This window comes from Grammomys surdaster, unplaced genomic scaffold (genome assembly GCF_004785775.1).
Source record: "Grammomys surdaster isolate TR1022 unplaced genomic scaffold, NIH_TR_1.0 258, whole genome shotgun sequence".
NCBI lineage: Eukaryota > Metazoa > Chordata > Mammalia > Rodentia > Muridae > Grammomys > Grammomys surdaster.
In genome coordinates, this window is record NW_021604699.1 from 4,213,820 (window position 1) to 4,233,627 (window position 19,808).

Consider the following 19,808-nt stretch of genomic DNA (forward strand, 5'->3'; position numbering starts at 1 on the left):
GAAAGAAGAAAGTACCCAAGTGCACATGTGTGCATACGCATGTGTGCGCACGTGCACACACACACAATTTAAAAATATAATAAATCTTTATATTAAAAATGTATTATATTAGAGAAATTAATGTTTTCCCATTCTTGCTGCCTATGTGATAGCTTGCATCATCTCTCCTTTACTATTTCAGCTTACTTTGACTGTGTAGTTGATCTTTGTAGATAACTTTAATTTTAATCTGTCATTGGTTACTACATTTTAATACTCTCTTCCTTCTATGCTGAGTTTAATTTGTTCATTCTTTTCACTTTTTATGATAGACTCTTAGGTCCTTGGTTATTATAGTATGGATGTAAAGTAGTCTCCATGGGCTCATGTGCCTGAACACTTGGTCCCCAGAGGGTGGTGCTGTTTGAGAGAGACCTTCAAGGGTTGTGTCTAACTACTACAAATGCATACAATAGAAGTTCCACTAGATAGTAAATGTATATGTTATAAATGTGATTTCATTAACACCTTCTCATTTCATTTCTTGTCCTTTGTTCCTGAAGATGTGTGATTCCCATTGACCTTGGGATCTTTCAGCGGGAGGAACCCCCAAGAGTGATCTTACAGACTGTCTCTAGAATGCATTCACTTACTTTTGCTTTACCTGAAAGCACATGTATTTCAGCTGCAGTTCTGTAGGGTATTTTCAGTAGGGATAAAATTCTGCATGGATACTTTTCTGCTTTTATCTCTGATACTCTTAAGTCTCCATTCAAACACTTGAATATTTTGATGTACTGCTTTGTGTATAATGGGCCACATACTTCTTTCTACTAGTTTCCCCCCTGTGTCTGTTGTTTTTTGTTTTCAGATTTTCCCCCCTAGTTTTCTGGTAAAATTAGAGGCAAGTTCTCTACTATTATAGAATGCTGGGCTTCTTAAACCTGTAAATCTGTGTTTGGCCAAGTTTGGAAATGTGTTAGGCGTTATTGAGAAATTATTTTCTTTCTCAAGTTCTCCTCTTTTTCTCATAATCCAGTTACATCCTGAAGATGTTTTGAGATTGCACTGAGGTCTGTGAGAGTCTGTTAATGTCTCTTTGCCTTCACTTGAACCATTTTTATTTTTGCTCAGACAATACCTACTAATCTATGTGTAGTTTTTCTCCACGGTTTTCATGCTGCTTTTGATTTACCCACTGAGTTTTGCATTTCAACTCTTGTATTTTTGATTCCCAGAAATTTCCTTTAGCTTAATATCTAGTGAAAGCTTGCATATTTTCACTGAACTGTATTTTTTTTATTCATGGAATATAGCTCTTTAGAATTCTTTCATCAGGTCATATTATAGCTTTTTCTTAAAAATTAGTATTTTCCTATACTTTTGTATATTAAGTGATTTTAGTTGTTTTATTGGTCCTGTGAATATTCTGTTGTACAGAGCTTATAGAGAGAGTCCTGTTATACTATTATACTATTCTGGAGAATGGCACTTTTTTTTTTTTTTTTTAAGCAGTCAAGCCATTTCACTTTAGACTGCTCAGTGTCAGTTTATGGCTCTCTAACCTTGGTATCCTGGATGGGCTCTCCTGCACATGTGCAAATTTGGGTTACACACACACACACACACACACACACATACATATCTGTCCACCTCCCAACACTTTCCTCAATACCTAGTTGAGGAATCCATCTGATACATGAGACTCATTCACAGAATTATGGCACCATCCCATAATTTTCTGAGATTCTTCCCAAATCTCAGCTCATTGGTTCCTTCCAAGCTCCTCTTGGTGGTTCCTCTGGGTTTACTTTGTAGTTTCTTGGCATCTTCAGGTGCCTAAGAAAAAAATGTGAACTAAAATGTAAATGTGTGGGGACAGTGTGGGGACACTGGAGAAATGGCTCAGTGGTTAAGAGTACCAGCTGCTCTTCCAGAGCACCTGGGTTCTGTTCTTAGCATCCACATGGCAGCTCATAACTGTTCATAACTCCAGCTTCAAGGGGTCCAACACCCTCACACAGATATCCATGCCAGCAAAACACCAATGCACATAAAACAGAAATGAATAAATCATAAAAATTGTTTAAACAAAAAGAAAAAATGAAGCAGGAAACACATTGCTATGTGTGTCACTTTCCCAAGGTTTGACTCTTCTGTCATCTGCCTGTCCCTGTGATACCTCTGGTAGTTTTTTTTTTTCACAGACGTACAGACTCCTCTTTTTATTAATTCATTTTTGTCTTTAATATCTTTTATTTATTCTTTGACAGTGTCATTCACGTATGCACTGTATCTTGATCATACCCACCCACAGCTCCCCTCTCCCACTCCTCTGGTCCCTCACCCCTTTAGTTCTGTCTTTTTAAAATTAATGCAATACACTGAGTCCAGTTGATGTTCCTTGCAGGACTGTTGCATGATCTTGTTGGCTTTATCTTGTGTTTTATAAAGAACCATAACTGAGGATTGTGAGTCCAATAGCCATGCCATGTCTGGAGGACACCATTTCATCATTCTCTTCTTTGTCTACCTCTTCACATTCTTTACAATCCTCTGTTTTTTGATGTCTGTAGAGCCTTGGGAGGAGATTGAGAACAGCATTGACCTATAAGTATAAACATTTTTAGAGGATAGATTATCAACATATCTAAACAACTCTAGTATGTTTTCCTGTAGAGCCCAGAGATATGGCTAGGTTTGCAGGGCCAGGCATGAATTCCCTCCTCTGGAGGAGGCTTCAAATCCAGTAAGTAGTAGTTACCCTCATAACCTTCATGCTACCATTGAATCAGTGGTACATCTTGCCTGGCAAGCATTCGGAATTCACTGCTGGATAGCACCATAGTTCACTCTCTCCTCCTGTGGCCTGCCTAGTACCTTCTGGTGCTATGAAAACACACAAAAACCCTTTCCTTAGAGCTTTCCATTTTGATCTTTGTGAGACCTGAACCACAGGAAGCTTCCTCTGCCACAACTGAGCTGTTGTCAAACTGAGCTATAAGTAAGTTGCCTACAGGTCAAGGTGTACATTTTTCAAAGTTAGCCAGGTCATTGTGACAGAGGGAGTTTTCCTCACATGCGCAGAGTATATTGAGAAGGGCAAAAGTTATTGTAAATCGTTTCCATTTTACACACGTATCACACGCACAGAGTTAAAGAAAATATTTGCAGAAATGTTTTACTTTAGGATTTATATTCTGATTACACTTTTCACTATTTCAAAGGCTTCGAGTATGCTGGTGTGTCCTCTTACCCTCTGAATACTATTTGTTTTTACAGTTCTCAGTGTTGAACCCAGGGCTTTTCTAATGCTAGCTAAGCTCTCTTGCTTGTTCCTCTTGGTCTACAATTCTGGCCCTCCACTTAATAAGAGAAATAAAAGCTGATTTTATATGAAATACCAGAAGCCATCAGAATCAAGCTGTACACTGACAAAACTGATATTGCTGCAAAGGTTAGCTAGTCCTTGGAGATTGTGGTGATTCAAATATGTTTTGCTTGGGGAAAAACTAACTTTTTAAATAGTGACAGTATTACTGTTTACTAATAACACCTTGGGTCACCGACAACTTCTTTGTGCAATTGAGTTTATATAAAGATAAAATAGCAAAGTCCTTCAAAACCATTTCTGAAAGATGTGTGTCTTGAAAGTGGTGTAGTACTTGTCTTCCTTCAGAATAATCAGGGGCTGGTGTTAGCTTAGCCTTTCTGCATTGGGGGAGAGCTAGTGACCCATTGCTTCTCAAGGAAGTGAAGAGCAGGGGTGGCACAGTCATTCGATGTAACAATGAAGTTAAATTGTTCTTTAAGAAATGAAGGATGTATGGTGTGAGATAAAGACTGAGATTGAGAGTTCCCATAGACTTCAGATACCCTCTGACCCTGAACTTGATTAAGTTGCTTAAATATGGCTTAGATAAGGAGCACATTACAGCGCTGATGAAAGAATTGCCTCATGGGTACTTTCCAAACTCTGATTATTCTTGTTTGACCCTTGAAATTATGGGTACAAAAATAGCAATTTTTCTGAAATCACTTTTAAAATGTTGCCCCGTTTTGTTAGATAATTTTGTTACACAGTTACGAGTTTTAAAAGAAAAAAAAAAACCCTGATCAGTTCTATCATAGCACACTCAATGTGTTATCATTTTGGAATCAATGTAAAAACTTTGCATTCGGAGAAATATACAAATCTTACAATTTAGTGGCTTTCTCATACGTACGCATTTTTTTCACAGCTGTAGCCCAATTCAAGATGTAAAACAATTTCCATTGTCCTCAAAAGGCATCCTTTACTTTCTTTTCCGTTCACTGACCTTCATCTCCCAGAGCTAGCTTGCTCTGATTGGCAAGTCAAGTAGCCTGTTCTCAAAGTTCATATGCATGAACTCACTCGGAGTTTTCTTGCTGTAGCATCTTTTGCTAGATATATCTCTATGTGCTGGAGATCTTTTTCCTCCCATCACCAGGGAGTGCTCAGTTGAATCAATAGGATTTGTCTTTCTTCTAAATGCAGAAAAGCCATACTTGTTTGTCCCGCATAAACTGTAAAGAAAACTTAAAAACTTTAAATGCATTGAATATAAGAAAATGAAAACACACCTCAAATGCAAACTCTGTGCATTTTATGAACTATTTGAGGTAATCATTTTAACTGCAGGTCCAGTCGCAGGCTTCCAGTTCCTTTCTTCTCCTGACTGTTCACATAAATGTTCCCATGAACTAAATCACCTTAAAGACAAAGCCCATCTGTGTCTTCCTCTTTCTCTCTCCAACATCCAGCATTTTGCCTGGTCCAGTAGTATAGATTGTATGTTGAATGCACCAAGTATCTGCATTTTTGTCTTGGGTATGGATGTGCCTAGTGAGAAGTTGTTGTTTGTTTGTTTGTTTTTCCTTTGCTATGGAAACAAAACACATGCTTTGCTTTAGCTGAAAAGTTTGCAGTTCCCTTTATGTCATAAGGCTTTTGTTTAATACATGAGCTGACTTATCCCAATGTCCTGTTTATATAGAATAAGATCACGGTGAAAACGCACACCATCAGAAACTTACAAAGGATTTCTGTTTTATTCATTTAATAACATTGTTCAAATTCACTGATGTGTCATTGAGGAAAACAACTTTGAGTGAGGATAATATCCACATGCTCACACACTCACTCTGACATCACCATCTTTGAGTAGACAGTACGTGCTCAGCGCCTGGAAGACAAACGGTTTATTTTCATGGGTGGCAAAAGAGGCGATATCTGTTTTATACAATTAAAAGGCCTTGGATTTGTGTATAATTTTCATTACTCCTGAGATTTCTGTGTTGAACCAAAGGTCATTATTCTAATCATCTCAGACTGTCTTTTTCCCCCCTAATAGATCTTTGCAAAGCCCATCTGTCTGCAGCTTGTGGTATAACCTTTCTTGATAGGGGCAGGATGGCAGATGGACAGCAGATGGGAGTTTTGCCCTGTTTTGTGGTTCAGAGCTTGGCCCAGGCATGAGCTGTCAGGAACTGTCAGTTTGTCCTCTCAGCTTGTGGGCTTCATCGCTGCATTTGGCATTTAAGCTGCAGCCTGAATTAATGCGGAGCTGGGCCAGTTATTGACCATTGTGAGTAGTTAACGGTGATGACTGTCCATTTATGTAGAGGCACCTAGTGAGTCTATAAAAAGAACTTGGTGGGGAAACGTTCTTGCTACTTCATTGTGTGCTGGATCTTCAGGAGCCCAGAGTCAGCTGTTCGCCAACATCATAGCTGCATAATTAGGGAAATACCACAGTCATATGGGTACTTTCCTTTTCCTCCAGTGTAACTCACTTTCTCCAGAGCTTTGTACATAGAATCGTGGGAAAGCAAAATAGATGTGCGGCCAGACAGTGGTAGGATGTGTATTCTTGTTTAAACTTTTGAACATTTTCATATTCTGGAAATCTGAACTGTACTGCATAGTTAAATGGACTATTGATGATGACCTGGTTATAACAAATGCAACTGCTGTGTGACCACAATATTAAAGGGTAGTTTCTGGGATAATTAGTATTTCTTGAATGGGAAAGAGTATCTGTCAAAAATATTATTTCGCTTTTCCTGCACGGCTTTTAAAATTTATTTATTTTATATGTGCACTTCAATTTTCTGCTTGGCAGGTGACACTTCATTGCAGATAGAATCCAGATTGGAGTAAACAGATGCGTCTGGAGAATCTCTGTAATGGAGGGTAAGCGCTGCCAGTGACCGTGAATAAAAGGCAATCAGGGGTCAGGATTGAAGCTGGGATTTTGTTATTTTGGTATGTTCATTTTCTTTCACTCTGAGGTTTGGTGTGTTTATATTTGATACTCGGTGGCGCTCCATCTCACTTTTGACTAAGAACTAAGAAGAGTTTATGTAAACATCGTGTAACTACAAATGTCTAAAGGAATATCCCCAAATGGTCAAATCAGTGTGATGCCAGTCATCGCTGATGTACCATGCCATTGAGTTCAGTGGAAGTGCTGAGCTCTGGTATTTAATCGAACTTATGCTGTTACAACATGTAGATTTTCTTAGTTCTAGGGGCGTCAGGTTGCTTTTTAAAATATGCAACTAATTAGAATGCACCAAATGATATGAGTAGCACTGGGTCATTGTATCCAAATGCATTGTATTTGTATTTCATTGCATAGATTTTATATATATGTGTGTGTGTGTGTGTATAATATTATAGATAGATTTTCTCTATATGGAATTTAAAGGTTATATATAATATATATGTGTGTATATATCATAAGGTCATATATATAATAAATATTTTATATATTATATAAATATATATGATAAATATTACATATATATCACATATATATGAGACCTTTGCATTCTAGACTATAAATAAGTCTTAGAAGATAGTTTACCTAGACTCTGAGTAACTCCTAAACCACCTAACGGATTCCCACCTATCCCACCCTTCATCGTGCTGTATGTTTTAATCCGTGTTTCAGTTTTCTTCCATGAGTGAGAAGATTTACATTTTGAATTGTGCTTTTATCCACAAGTGAGATAATGTGTGTACATTTGTCTTATTTTAGTTTTAACTCTTCATTTGTTTACTGCCTTAGAAATTTGACAGGTAGCCAAAGCTCCCCCTTCTCTTCTATTCTCAGTCTTGATACTATACCTGTGGCTTCCTTGAAACCAATTTATCTATCCTTTCTTTTAAAGGCATCTTAGAAAGGGAAAGGAGCATGTTAATGACATGTGCACAAGAGCCTAAAGTGCTGTGCCCCACCCCTAATAGCTATCAACATGGTTCCTGCTAACATAATTTCAATTTGAGATGTGCCCAGGATCTAGTCAGTATATGCTTTGATGGCTTGAATAATAGCCACTTGCTGCTGTCTTCCTGTGATTGCTGAAACACTCTGGTCCTAGTTAGCTAACTCCCTTTAGCCATGGGGTGAAGGGATAAGGTGAGCTTAAGGTTTGACACAGCACCCATGACCTTACAGTAAGAGAGAAGCTCTGCTTTGCCGCACATTGTCTTCTTTGCTGTTTTGCTCTTCAGCCTCTTTTGGAGGCTGCTCTTCAAAGAAAGATTAGAAGCTATGGCCTCTTCCACAGAAAACATAAATGATCTTACATTGAATATTTTCCATAAACAGCTAATGTTTCGAGTTTAATCATCCTCAGGATTATAGTCCGCTTATGGATTGCAAAGCACTTAATCTCATGTTTTAGCTCTTAGGGTTTTTTTTTTAATTCCTCATTAGGAAAGTGGTGAAGAAATCCAAGTCACAGAGGAAATGAATCAAAGGTCAGCACACAGGGGTTTAAACTACTGTCTTATATTCCTAGTAGCTACTACTGGACTCACAAATGCAAACTGGGAACCTGCATGGCTTCAAGAAGTTTACATTTTTAAATTAATCAATATTTATTAATTCCTTATTTCATTTTTTGGTGGTTGGTGGTGGTGGTGGCTGTAATAGTGCTCTCTCTCTCTCTCTCTCTTTTTCTCTCTCTCTCTCTTTTTCTGTCTCTCTGTCTCTCTGTCTCTCTCTGTCTCTGTCTCTCTCTGTCTCTCTCTGTCTCTCTGTCTCTGTCTCTGTCTCTCTCTCTCTCTCTCTCTCTGTCTCTCTCTCTCTCTCTCTCTCTCTGTGTGTGTGTGTGTGTGTGTGTGTGTGCGCTCGCATGCATGCATGCACTTTCTCACATGCTTTGAGACCAGATGGCCCATTGGTTTAGAACACTGTCTGCTCTTGCAGAAGATCTGGGTTGGATTCCCGGACCTCAAAGGGCAGCATATGACTGCAGTTTCAGGGAATCCAGTGCCTTCTTCTGGACTAGCTCATTGATTACATGAGATGCACACAGGTATAAACAGACAAGACTCATACATATATAAAATTTTTTTTAAAATCTTTTCAAAAATGAAATTGTAGTAAACTTGGGGACACATGACTTCTTGAGCCTATAAGAGAGACGAGGTTTTAAAAAAGGATCCAGAAGCCTCCATCACACGTAGTTAATGTGGGCAAGAGTTGCTGCTTCCGGGTGGTGATGATGGCCCTGCCCTGACCTAGCAGTACCACATGTCCAAGCACTCTGCTACGGAGGCTTGTACCAGAGTGTTGCCAAACTGATAAAGCCTATGCCTGGATGGACAAGAAGAAGTCTGGTGTAGACAAAAGCATGTTGGCTTCACTCAACCCAGGCAGGATGTGCATTCAAAAGAGACACCTGCACTCCAGTGTTTATTATGGTCCCGTTTGCAATAGCTGTGAAACCAAATCAGTCTGGAATTCATCGATAGACTAATGGGTTAGAAACAAAAACTGTGGTATGTATACACAATGAAATTTTTTTACACATGAAAAAATGACTTTTGCAGAGATGAATGTAATGAAAGATTGTTGTATCATGTAAAATAAACTAGACTTTGACACACAGTTGTGTGTGTGTGTTGAAAAGGAGAAATCTTAACTAGAGAGGGGACCTGTAACTTTTTTTCAGACACAAATTTTTAATGATGGTTCTTAAGTGCTGTAACCTCTTTTTTAGGCCATCACCCACAAGAAGTAGCAGGGAAGAAAGGATATGGAGGGGTGTGGACCTGTTTAGGAAAATTTTTGGAGCCACTACCATCTGTGTTGTCTAGAAATAGACCGTTCAGTTCACAGGTTAGTTAGCAGGCAGCTCAATCCACTCACAAACACTTCACAGATACACCAGCAGTTCAGTTCAGTAGAATCAGGTTAGAAATAGCAGTGACAGGACCTAGCCTCAGCCTTGGCTTTAGTCAGAAGGAATGACCAACAGGAATACCAGGAAAGTTCAGCTGTGCCTCTCTCAGCAAAATGTAGAACAGTGAAGACAGGAAACCCACAAGCATTGCACAGCTAGCTGGCTCTATAAGACCTCAGCCTCTGTCGTTGTCCATCAAGTTCTATTTATCTCTCTCCAAACATCACATGTCCTCCATGTGTCTTGCCACAGCACAAGTCTTGCCTCAGCTGACACCACTCTGCCAATCAGTTGGAGTGGAAGCGGAAACAAACTGTAGTACATTTTGGTACATTTCTCTCTATGGAGTCCTGGCAAATGCAGCTCAACTACACAGTGTAAGGTGGACCAATACATGTGTGTCATTAGCAATGAATCCTTCATCATGTGTCCTTTCATGTGCTTGCTTTAGCAGAACATCCTCTCTCCTGTGTCTGCTTCAGCAAAATGTTCCTTCAGGAGTCTTCCTTAGCCTTCCACACCTGTATCTATTTTCATGAAACGTTTCTTCACATGTTTGCCCTAGGAAAACACTATCCAACTGACTTTCCAAAGAACTCTTAATTTCCACTTCATGGACCAGTAAGGGTAATGCAATGTGCCTGCCATAAAAGCAGAAAGGGAGAGGGGACCACAAAGAAAATGGAGGAAGGCACTGGGTATGCCAAATAGGATGTCAGAAACAAATTCCATAACAAAATCTATTGCTTTGTCTCCCAACTTATATCTCATTTTAAAAAAAAGAATAAGGGCAAATGTGGTGTTGTGTGCCTGTAATTTTATCACTGGAGAGGCTCTACATGGCAAGATTTGTGTCAAAAAAAGTTCCTTTCCTGTGTGTGTATGAGAGAAAGGAAGAGCTGTGGGGGAAAAAAAGTACTGTCCTGCCTCGGCAGTGTTCCTTGCTCTGTCGGTTGAAGCTGTAACCACACCAGGAGGAACAAGAAACTTTCGTTTGGTTTTTTTTTTTTTCAGGGTACTGGTAACCTTCAGTTTACAGTATAAATTTCTACATCTGGAACAAACTCTAAAGAATTCCTCTATAGTAGAAAAGGGGTGGGACTAAATCTTGGGCCAAAATGTATAGGTGAAGTTAGAGCAGAATTCATGATAGGGTCCCATTTTTAAGACCTCAAACTCATCATGTTCCCAATTAATCAACATAGGAGAGAGTTCTGTCCTTAATTCCATTCCCGAGGAGACAAGTGACCACCACTAGTGTGATTCCCAGTTTTCAGACTGGAGACTGAGTACAGAGAAGTGAAAGCACTGGCCATAAGTCTCACAGCCAGTGAATGGAAAACCAGAGTTTTGTGCCCAGATAGTCTGTTGGCAGAATCCTTCTAACAGCATGTAGTACACCAGGGGCAGGAGAGTGAGCATGTTGAAAGGACTGATGCAAAGCAGAAGAGTGAGCTCTTCTGATATTGATGAAAATGCCTATGGGAGTATATGGTTTTAGAAAAAAGGGTCACGCAATGAAGATCACATTTAACAGAGTTGTTGAAACAACTAGATTTAGAAAATTATCTGTGACTTTAGTAGTAAACAAATCCACTAGAATTGTGAAGATTGAAACCTGAATTCATTGGCTACAGGGATACAGGAAATGAGTGTAGAGTAAAGAAGGCGCATTAATAAAAAAATTTTCCCTTTCCCATAAGTGTTGGAGTACAAAGAGAATTGGTGCATCGGGTGGGAATGTTATAAAGTTGAGAGAGGATAGGTGTGTGCATGCGATATATATGTGTGGATGTATGTGTGTGCTTGTTCAAGTGCATGCATGCTTATGTGTGTATATGTCTGTCTTGAGCCAAAGGTTGATGCCTGGCATCTTCCTTGATCACTCTCCGCCTTCTTTTTGAGGTAGCATCTCTGACTTTATTTGGAATTCACTCCTGGAGCATTGCTGACTACCCAGTGAGCCTGAGGTATCTGCCCAACTGTGCTTCCTAAATACTGGGAAAACAGATAGGTATTATACTTTATGTCTCACTTTTTCTTTTTTAAAGACATGATCTAGTTGTTTTGTTTTTAATTATTTGTGTGTACATATGTGGTGAGGTGTGTATACGTGTGAGTGTAGATGACTGTGCAGGCTAGAGGTGCTGGCTTCTCAGGAGTTGGAATTACAGGCACTGTGACCTGCCCAACTATATGTAGGTCCTCTGCCAGGGCAGTGCATGCTTTAACCATTGGGCATTGCTCCAGGTCTCTGGTGCCTGGCTTTTAACACAGATGCTGGCAAGCTGAACATAGAGCCTCATATGTGTGCAGCAAGCATTCTACAATCATCTGAGCTCCAGGGCTGTGTTATGAGGATAAAGTAGTTTATTTATAAGACATGATGGAGAGTCTAGTAGGGTGAGAAGCATTCTTCATTATTAAAAAGCAAAACAAATAAAGAAGATGGCCTAAGGAAGCTTGTCAGCGTATCTCTGATATGCTTTATGGAAGTTTTCTGAAAGTACAATATTCGTGTCTTATTAGTTGCTCATGGTACTTTAACAGATACGCAACTTACTCCTTTCTAGTATGTGGGTTAGAAGATACTATATTTACAAACGCATTATTAATCTCACATTCTGAGTGTAGATTTTTTTCTTGTGACTGTGCCAGCTAGGAAAAAGTTGCTTCCTGTTTGTGGATGTGTGTTGATACACATGTGTCAGAAGATAGCTGTTTGGTGATGCCACAAGAAACAGTAGTCACTCTAATGTAAAACCTGTAGCAGACACAGCTCAATCAGCCCATCTTAACTTGACAAAACGGAAAATGTCTTGAAAAAGAGAGTCTGAAGAGCTAGGTTGAAACTCTAGCCAGCTAGTGTTTCTGGTTTCCTCCTGACATCTCTAGATTCCATGGTCTGACGGAAAGTGAGGGCCATGTGAATGTCTGAGTCTGTGTCAGCATTGCCTCAAGTAGTAGATGCTTCCAGACAGCAAAGGTGTGGGAAGAATATATTTAATAATGCATTCATTTATCTAAGTTCCAATCAACATCTTCCCATGTTTGGTGTCCAGAAGACACAGTCAGATCTCCTAGAGCTGAAGTTACAGCTAGGTGTGACTTACCTGATGTTGGAACTTGGAACTCGAGTCCTTTGAATGAGCATCAAGCACTTCTAACCTCTCACCGTCTCTCCAGTCTTTCCCTGCTGAAAGCCACTGAGGCAGCCTATCTCAAATCTCAGCATCCCTGAGTGTGTGTGAGATTGTCTCTACAGGCCCAGTTCCATACAACCCGTCTTATGTTAGATTTCCTCCATCATTAATGATAAATCTATCATAGATGTCTTTTATGTTTTTAGGTTGCATTTGTGGTTTGTATGTATGCATGCCATAGTGTATGTGGCAAGGCCAGAGGATGTTTTGCAGGAGTTGGTTCTCTCCTTCCACCATGTACATCCTGGGGATCAGGCGTATGTCATTGGACTTGGTGGCAAGCACCTTTGCATGCTAAGCCACTTCTGCATCTCCCACGTGTTTTTTTTTTAAACTTGTGTAGGTTTTAACTCTAAGTGAATTATTCACATTTGTTTATATCTGTATGTCAAATACTAATACCTACTGGAAAAGTGATGGTTTCATTTGGAAATTGAATTGTCATTTGGAACTGTGGGTTGGCAGTCATACTGGGTCAGTGAAAGAACTTGGCCATGTTCGCTGGCCATACTTGGCCTCATTTTTGCCATGTGTTTGCCAGATGCAGAAGCCTATTCATTACCAGAGGGCATGGAATCGTGGAGGAAAGGCTTGGAACTTGTACCGTTGAACACACTGCATGTCTCTCCTCTGATATTTTGGCTAGAGAAATTTCCTTGTAGGTGTCAGGATAGGAATGAGAGAATGAAGCCTCCCTTTGACCTCTTTGGGGCACAGAAGGAGTGTGAGTGAGGGTGTGTAAATGTGTTTGTGTATATGCATATGTATTTGTGTGTGCACATGTGAAGGCCAGGGTTCACCTGAACTTTCCTTTCTTTGTTCTCCACTTTGTATTTTCAAGATGAGGTCTGACTGAACTTAGAGTTCATCACCTCAGTTAGGCTGACTGGCCAGAAGGTGCCACAGATCTGCCTTTGTCTCCATCCCTTCTTTTCCTCAGTCCTGGAGTTATAGGCATATGCTGCTGTAGCTGAGCTTTATGTATGTGTTGGGGGATCTGAATGCAGGTTCTCTTGCTTGTACAGAAGGCATTTTACCACCTGAGCCATCTCCCTAGCCCCACAGAATTTTATAGAATGCCTCCTTAAAGCACACTGGAGAACATGGCTGCAAACAAAGGAAGATTAAAAATGTGATTTCTACTGTGAAACACAGTTTTGAGTGTGAACAGCTGAACCAATGAGTTGGATAACACACACACACGCAGTCTTTGTTAAGGGCTTTGTTGAATGTCCCAGGTAAGTTATTACTCAAAATGGAGAACCATGGAAGTGTCTGTATTTGTATTAAGATAGACTCATATGCAAAGGGTTCCAGAATTTTTGACAAATCAATCACATAGTTAAGGGTCATATATTTATAGCTGATCCAAACCCCAAGATGAATAGAAATGTCAAAATCTTGAGCATATTGGATATTTACACATGAATAAGCAAGATGGCAGACATTGTTTTCAAGTAGACTTTTTATTTTTTTAGCATTTGCATGTTTTTGGTTCAGCTTGTAATTTCCATATAACATTTTTTTCATGTTTACATTAGCATGTAATTAGCATATATATAATTCCATGGTGGGTGATATAAATGCCTATGCTCCCCAAGAGGAAAAATGTCTGTGGGTTTTTATTTCCTTTACTAAAATATTTCTAAACTATGTTGGTATTGGGGGAATAATTGTATATTTCTTTTTAATTAGAATTAATAGTTTAAGTGATGCAGCAGCCTATGAAGTTCGACTTCCAAATTAAAGAACTTCATGTTTCAGGAAAGGTATTTAGTTTCGGAATTTGTAGGGATAGACTTGAAATATTAATGTTAATTTCCCCTTTACAACATTTGGTATTTTAAGTACTGTAGTTACTCTTCAGCTAGAGTCTTGTATTTGAGAAAAATATTTTAATGAAGTTTACCAATTTTATTTTTTAATGCTGTGTTTATAGGAGTGTGTGTGTGTGTGTGTGTGTGTGTGTGTGTGTGTTGAATAAGAAAGAGAAATATCATTTCAGTAGATATCTCACCTTTGACCTGATACGGTGAAGATAATAAATGAAGGTGTGTGTGTGTGTGTGTATGTGTGTGTATTTTTTTGATGGCCTTTAGAGCATATATACCACATGGCCTTTGCAATTCATTTTTGGAGATTTCATTTTAGTGGATCATTAATGCTATAAATTAATTCTGAGCAAGGAACACATGGTCTCTTCCCCCACCCCAATTGTTTTATTAAATATTGAACAGGTTGGACTGGCATGGCTTGTTGTAACAGAATATTTGAAGTATAAATATTAGTTGAACAATGAGAGCATTGAAAGAGAAAGTGTACTGTGATGGGTACAGTGTCTCTTGCTTCATCTTCATGTGTGGATATGCATTTGAGTACACTCAGGTCATTCACAATAAGAACAGCAATTCACAGACATTGTCAGGGAACTTGTATATTGCCGGTGAGAAGAACTCTGAAGGAACAATGCAAATTGTTGAGTTTTAATTTTGTTGTTACCTCTGAGGAGTTGTTTTTAACTGTGAAAGTCATTTATCAACCTTGAGCCTCTCCTCTTTTCATGTTTCAAATTAATTAATCTCTGCCATATAATTGTTAGTCTCCAGAGCAGTGGTTCTCAATGTATAGTTTGCAGCACCTTTAGCAAGTATCTGTCTCAAAATATTTAGATTATGATTCACAACAGTAGCAAAATTATAGTTAAAAAGCAGCAATGAAAATAATTTTATGGTTGGGGATCACCCCACAACACCAGGAATTGTATTAAAGTTTTGCAGCATTAAGAAGGTTGAGAAACATTGATCGAGAGTAATATTTCCTCCTTTATTCTAGAAGCTCTCGATACCTTCCGTAGTCCTATAATGTCTGCCTAATGTAAGGTTAGATTTGAAATATTTCATAATGGTTTTAATTTTTTTCTTCGATTTTTGCTGTGTCTAGCTGCACCCTTGGGATGGACGAACCAGCCTTGGTGGCTTGAAGAATAGGAAATAGAATAGGTACAATCTACATTCTCAAAGGAGTGCATTCTTGCTCGTGGCTGAGAAGTTCTTCTAAAAGCATCCGATTTAGGATCCTAGTACCCATCTCATGTGACTCGTGAGTACCTATAACTCCAGCTCCAGGAAGTCTGATGTCTTCATCTGGATTCTGTGGGTAGTACTCACTTCAGGAATGTGCACATACATACAAACACATGCATGCATGCATGCACATACAGACTTAAATAAACTCCCTCCAAAGGCAGGGCTAATTAGAGGCTGGAGAGGTAGCTTAGTGGTTCAAAGTACTTGATGTTCTTCCAAAGGACCCTGCACTCACATGGTAGCTCATAGCCATCTATAAGTTCCATGGGATATGAAACCTTCTTCTAGCCTTCAGAGGCTCTAAGTGTGCATGTGCTGCACAAATATATATATATATATATATATATATATATATATATATATATATATATGCAGGTAAAACACCCGTACACATAAAAATGTAAAACCAACAGATAAACTGGAGAAGAAAGCCCTAGCAGCCTATAAATTGTGGACCTTTGGGGAGCACTCCAAATACAAACTAGGGTGAAGGTTGAAAAGAAGACCCAAGCTGGGGAGACCGTCCCTTCTTTGCACTGTGGAATGTTATAGAAATACTTTTAATGGTTCTCTAAAGTACCTGGTATAGGCTACAGTGGCCAAAACGGGACTATTAAGAAAAGCCCTCTCTCTGAATATATAATATGGCTGTTAGGTTGGTGGTTTTGTGGGAGCGGGTATGTCTCTGATTCTTTTGCCTACTTTTGAGACTGTTTTCCTCCTGTTGGGTTGTCTCATGCAGCCCCTATAGGATTGGTTGTTGTCTCCTTGAAGCCTGCTCCTCTCTGAAGGAAAGTGGAGAGGGAGTGAGTCTGGGGGAGAGGGGAGGTGGGGTGGGAGATAGAAGGAGTAAAATGGTGGTTGGACTATATTGTATGAGAGAAGAACCTATTTTCAATTTAAAAAAATGAAAGGAAGAAAGAAAACTCACTCTCTTCACTCCTCCCAAGTTGGTTCATGTCTCAGAGTCAGCCCAGATGTGCCGTTAGACTGAAAGATGATCAGATGAGTATATATGGAAGACCTGCACATACTCTATTTTGGATCTTCCTAGCAAAAGCATCAGGAATCTGAGGCAGAGTCTACAAGGTACCACTCTCAAACTGAAGCCTTCTTATTGTTCCCTAAAAGCTGAGGTGGGGAGTGTAGTCAGCTGAAAGGGATGAGCAGAAACAGTTTTCCTGTTCCTCTGCTGAGAGGACCATTGTAGCTACCATCTAAACATGTGTAGTGAAGGCACAGGCCACTGTCAAAGGCAGGATGAGCTGTGTCTTTTTCCAACTGCAGCTGCCCACCCAGGATGGGCAGTGATGGGAACAGATGCTTTGCTCTTCATCACAGTGCTGCATACACTTCCTCTTGAGATGGTGCCAGGAGCACATCAGGAGGCAGGAGCAGGGAGAGAATGGCCTCTAAACCAAAAGCACCCCCTGCCACTGACTTCAGGTTTACTACTCTCTGTTGCACCTGAGTTAGAAGAAGCAAGCGTACAGTTTTTACTTCCTTTTATATGTTTACCACCACGTGAGAATGAAGAGCTTTGAGCAACGTGAAGTCAATTATGTGATGGGAAAAAAAAAACAATAAAAAAATACTTCTTGCACATCTGTGTTATAATGAGGACGTTTCAAACCAACCACACTAGTCTGGCTTCCTGTTTGTTTATAACTTACATATGTATAGTGTTCTCATTTATAATTTATGTATTTGTAACATTTTATGGTACATACTGCTCACTGTAGCCTCTCTTCTCTCCTTACAGAAGAGTAACATCAAAACCATTATGTTTGTATTTCAGGTAAACCAGGGAAGCCCTGTCTGGGCTGCAGCAGATAGCTGAGGAGAAAATGAAGAAAGAACATCCCAGAGCTCAGAGCTTCCTCCCATGCTCAGGAATTGTCACCAATGCCATTACATCGGCCTCCTTTTGTATGCCTCTGGAAACCACATGTGTCCCCTGTTTGTAACGGTTTGGCTATGCTTGCTAGCTCCTCTTGGACATTGTTTTCAGAACTTAAAGAAACATTGTTTTAAAGGTTTATTAGGAGGTATTTAAGATATCCTGCATATCAGATACTTACATTACATTTCGTAATAGTGGAAAAATACAGTTATGAAGTATCAATGAGATAATTTTATGTTTGGGGGGGTCACCACAACATGAGGAATTGTATTAAAGGGTTGTAACATTAGGAAGGGAAAGTTGAGAACCACTGTACTAGATTGTGTTGAAGTGTATGTGAGAAATCAACTGTTCATTGAATTGTATATTATTTCTTGACTTTGAATTCTGATCCACTAGTATATAATTGTATATTAATTATCCAGATAAATTATATAATATATAAAATATTATTTATACTATTAGGACGTATTTAAAATAAAACTATCCTCTTCTCATTTAGTATGCAATTGATTCTTCCAATTTCCTCAGTAAAAACTCATTGATCAGTTTTACTCTTTGAGAGATCCAGATGTGTATATAGCGTATTGGGGTTATTCTCGCCCTCCCCCACACTCTCTTATCTCCCTTCCAGCTTTGACACCCTCGATCCTCCCAATGGGCCTATTCACACTCTCAGATCTTTTTGTTTTATGAACCATTGGTTTTAACCCGGGCCATCTGTGTTACCATGGTTTTAGGATTATCTACTGGAACAGGTTGGCTAAAAATAGATAATGACTTTCCTTCCCCCCAAATCCATCATAGCTAGGAGTTCAGCCCTTCAGCCCCCTCCCCAGTCCATAACTGATGTTAGAAAACTCAGTTTTTTGCAGACCCAGTGCAGGTACCCACAGCTACTGTGAGATCACACCCTGATGCATGTAGCCCTTTACCCTGTCTTCCATTGCCACTTCTACTGTGTTCCCTGAGCCCTAGATGGGGTAGTATGAATGTCCTGACAACCCGACCAGGTGGTAGTAGATGTGTTCACTTAGACAAAACAAAGACAATGACCAATAGGAAACGTATTGTAATCCCTGCAAGTGCTACAGAAAATGTAGAGAATAACAAAAATCAAACAGTGCTGTATAAATTCAAGGTCAGTGCTCTATGTCAATGTCAGTAGCATATCACGTCCAAAGGATTTGTATCACTGTTAAGTTAGAAATGATCTGCTCTTGCTTGTTGTGTAGTGCATTTGTCCAGATAGCCAATAATATGGGAAAAAATCAGAGTATAAAGAGTATAAAGTGAATGTGCTCTGTAAAACAATTGCAAACCTTTTATGGATATCAGTACACAGCAAGACAATAGAGACTATCTCATCTCTGGCTACTTATTCAGCTATAACATTGTAGGGGTGGCTTGTAGTTTTGACTTGGAACCTTTTTGAAGAGCTGAGAAGTGTGCCTTTGCCACTATATCAGATCCAACTATGGAAAATTAGCAATCAATACATGCCTGTAATTGAGATCTTAGAGAGATGGATGTTGTTATAATTAGGAAATAGTCTGTAATATTATGTTAACAGATTTCCCTTTTTGTATGTTTGCATAACTACATGTTACCTTTCAATGTAAGGTTTTATTCACATTATTAAGTCTAATTGAGTTAAGATACCAGACAGGGTAGTGGAAACAGATCTTCTAGATTGTCTTAAATAGCATTTTCTATTGCTGGTGTGTTCTGTAATTAGCCAGCATTGTAGATAACTCAATATGTGTGTTCTGAGTGGTGCATCAGAACGTTTCTCTATCTTGTTTAGTATTATTTTTCCCTTTCATGCTACATTGGCCCATACAAAATCCTGACCTGTCATACAATTTACTATCTAAGAGATTTCCTTTAGGGTACTGAGAATCGATTGGTCTTTTATAAAATATTTATTTTAAAAAACAGACTAAACAATGAATAGACTACTGTGGCTTTGCATCTTAATTGTTCTGCAGTTCTTTCTATGTCTGTATGATTGGGGGTTTGATAAGAGTTTTTCTAGCCCAGTGGTTCTCTCGCTTTGGGTTACACTGCCTTTGGGCGTCACCAATCTGATATCCTGCATATCAGATATTTATATTGTGATTCATAACCATAGCAAAATTACAGTTATGATGTAGCAATGAAGTTAGTTTGTGGTTGGGGGAGTCACTACAACATGAGGAACTATATTAAAGGGTTGTATCTTTAGGAAGGTTGACAATCACAGTTCTAGCCCATATCCACTAATTGCCAAGAACAAAAGGGTATAGAATGAATAAGCCCATATTTTTGTGTTCTTGCAATGGAAATTCTTTTTTATTGTGTATTTTATATTGGCTATCATTGGACACAAACTTCACTTTTTAAAAAATGTTCAAATATAATTTATAATTATAT

General features: G+C 39.1%; 1 long non-coding RNA gene across 1 annotated transcript; it reads left to right on the forward strand.

The window, feature by feature from the left end:
- The first annotated feature begins 5,825 nt into the window (after positions 1-5,825).
- On the forward strand, positions 5,826-17,596 carry LOC114627794. The gene is made up of 3 exons (XR_003712402.1): positions 5,826-5,858; positions 6,126-6,196; positions 17,289-17,596. It is a non-coding gene; the product is annotated as an uncharacterized LOC114627794 (long non-coding RNA).
- Positions 17,597-19,808: the final 2,212 nt, after the last annotated feature.